A 2,838-nucleotide genomic window follows, 5' to 3' on the forward strand; every position below is an offset into this window, starting at 1 on the left:
GGCTGCATAATAAAGAATACTGGCATTTTTACAGGGCTATTAACTTTGAACAGTACTTTCATTTGTACTCCTTCATTTGACCTTAACAATAGCCCAACAGGTAAACAAGATTAAGATCTTATTAAAGGGTTAAGTATTGTGAACAAAGGCAAGGAAAAGAAGAGAGCAAAAGCATACAACCAGAACTTCAATCCAGGTCTCCTGACTCAGTTTTGAGTTATTTCGACAAAAGCAGGTTTCTTTCCGTCTCTAATACGGTGAGGTGTATACCATCAGACCCTCATGCTAAATATATTTAGCAATTAAAAATATACATCAGCCATTTCCATCTCTGATCCAATGTTTGCTTTCTACTCTACTTCATCAAGACCAACTGTTGTACCTAACTCAATTATTTTAAGATTTAGGGATAAAACAACCACCACCCAGAAACCATTAAAAAAGAAAAACAATTATCTTTACATGGTCAATTGTAATCACTTTTGCTTCCCTGTTTTGGGGAGTATGTGTGAGATTTTCCTCGCTCTTCCTTTAATATATACAATTGAAGAATGCTTTTCTGTTAACCTTTATATCCATTTTATTTTTTTTAAAGATTTTATTTATTTATTTGAGAGACAGCAAGATAGAGAGAGAGAGAGCATGAGTGGGGTGGTGGTGGTGTGCATAGGGGCAGAGGGAGAGGGAGAAGCAGACTTCCCTCAGAGCAGGGACCAGACATGGGGCTCGATTCCAGGACTCTGGGATCATGACCTGAGCCGAAGGCAGATGCTAAACCGACTGCCACCCAGGCGCCCCTTTTATATCCGTTTTAGATTGCATCTCATTTCTTATTTATCTTTCTCTCATCTTTCCTTATAAAAACCATTCTTCATATTACACTTCAGTAATTCAGCCTCAAGGAATCTTGTCTAGGTATCAGAGAAAATTCCCTGAAATATGAGTGACTATAAAATTAGTTTTTTTAATGAAAAAATAAGAAAAAATTTTAATGAGTTGACAATAGTTTTGAAGTCATAATATGAAGGAATATTCCCATATATTCATTTCAATTCCTCTGGAAGTCTTTGAGGTGCTCTGCCCTTAGGTAGAACCTGGATAGAAGGACAGACTGCTGATCTTAGATGTAGGTATGTTCTGCCTGACCTCTTAACTCCCTCTTAGGTGCTGTGTTCTTGTAGTATCTCTATTTCTGACCTATCAAAACTTGCTCTTAGGAAAGAATCTGATATTAATCATTTATTCTTTGGTGAGATATTCCTAGCTTTTTTGAGGGTTCTCTTTCATGTTTGTGTAAAAAAAGATTTATTTCCTATGCTACCCTCATTGCCCCCTCCTTCACACACACACACACACACACAAATCATACAGAATAAACTTCTACCTGTGGTTAAGGACAAGCCAGTCTGTGGGAGTTCTTCAAAAATAAACATATGAGAAAGGAATTAGACCTACTGCTAGGATCAACAACACTGTTCTTCCCTGGGGAAAAGTGTCTGCTAAAGTGAACCTAAAAGGAAAACCCAAATAATGTGGCTGCATAAACATTATAATGCATAGAGTGTAAATCAAAGAGGACAGTCTTCATCCTGAACTATGTAATTATCTGTTAAAGAATAAAAAAGATTTTATTTTATTTGGGAAGGGGATGCAGTATAGGTCTTTATTCTTTAGAGTGGTACCAAAAAAAAAAAAAATCCCACAAAAAACACAAACCTCTTTTAAAAAGATACCAATGAATTATCTTGACAGGAAGAAAATACCTGACAACAATGTAATTCCACATGTTCTGATAACATCAAGAAAGGACTCAAAAAGGAATCTGCACCTCAGAATTGTAGGATATTGAGAGGACTGTTGGGTTGGGAGGAGATAATGATTGATAGTGACTATTAGACTCAGAATGAACAGTCATATGCATCAAACTCTTTCCATTAAAAAGAGTTAATTTATTATTTAACTGATTGTAAAAATGATTAAGTCGCTTTTACCAATGAGTAAAATTATCATTAAACTGATTTCTTTCGTGATAACTATTATGAGAATGAAAAGATGTCACTCATCGTTCCCTTTTTCTTCTACTATAATGAAATAATCATTCTTCGATTTGCACAGTTTATCAATTTAATTTTTTTAAAGATTTTATTTATTTATTTATTTATTTAATTTAATTTTTTTTTTAAGATTTTATTTATTTATTTGAGAGAGTGAGAGCACATGAGAGGGGGAGGGTCAGAGGGAGAAGCAGACTCCCTGCTGAGCAGGGAGCCCGATGCGGGACAAAAATATGGAATGCTTCACGAATTTGCGTGTCATCCTTGCGCAGGGGCCATGCTAATCTTCTCTGTATCGTTCCAATTTTAGTATATGTGCTGCCGAAGCGAGCACTTTATTTATTTATTTGAGAGAGAGAGAGCACAAGTGGGGCGGGGGTGTGCAGAGGAAGAGAGAGAAGCAGGCTCCCTGAGCAGGCTCCCTGCTGACATGGGACTGGATTGCAGGACCCTGGGATCATAACCTGAGCTGAAGGCAGATATTTAACTGACTGAGCCACCCAGGTGCCCCCAGTTTATCAATTTTAGAGCTACTTTTGAGTATGTTATTAATTTTTATTTTTGATGAGACAGTATCTACTTGCCAATACATCACATACTTTATTATAATCTCATCGACATCAGAATTAAAAAAAATAGGCTTCTCTAGGTGGACTGGAATTTGTCTACACTTCAGTGATATACCCATATCAATTACTATTAAGTTATTGGGTCGAGTTATTTGCAACGATGACTTGCATTCTGAAAGTATGGTAGGAAACCCTAAAATGCTTTTCAAAACTAC

General features: G+C 36.4%; 1 non-coding gene across 1 annotated transcript; it reads right to left on the reverse strand.

Moving 5' to 3' along the window:
• Nucleotides 1–2,281: 2,281 nt before the first annotated feature.
• LOC123839976 (U6 spliceosomal RNA) lies at nt 2,282–2,388 on the reverse strand. The gene has a single exon (XR_006789812.1). It is a non-coding gene; the product is annotated as a U6 spliceosomal RNA (small nuclear RNA).
• Between the last annotated feature and the right edge of the window lie 450 nt (nt 2,389–2,838).

This window comes from Mirounga angustirostris, unplaced genomic scaffold (assembly GCF_029215605.1).
Source record: "Mirounga angustirostris isolate CCGP_5_RB_7025 unplaced genomic scaffold, mMirAng1.0.hap1 SCAF_3, whole genome shotgun sequence".
Lineage (NCBI taxonomy): Eukaryota > Metazoa > Chordata > Mammalia > Carnivora > Phocidae > Mirounga > Mirounga angustirostris.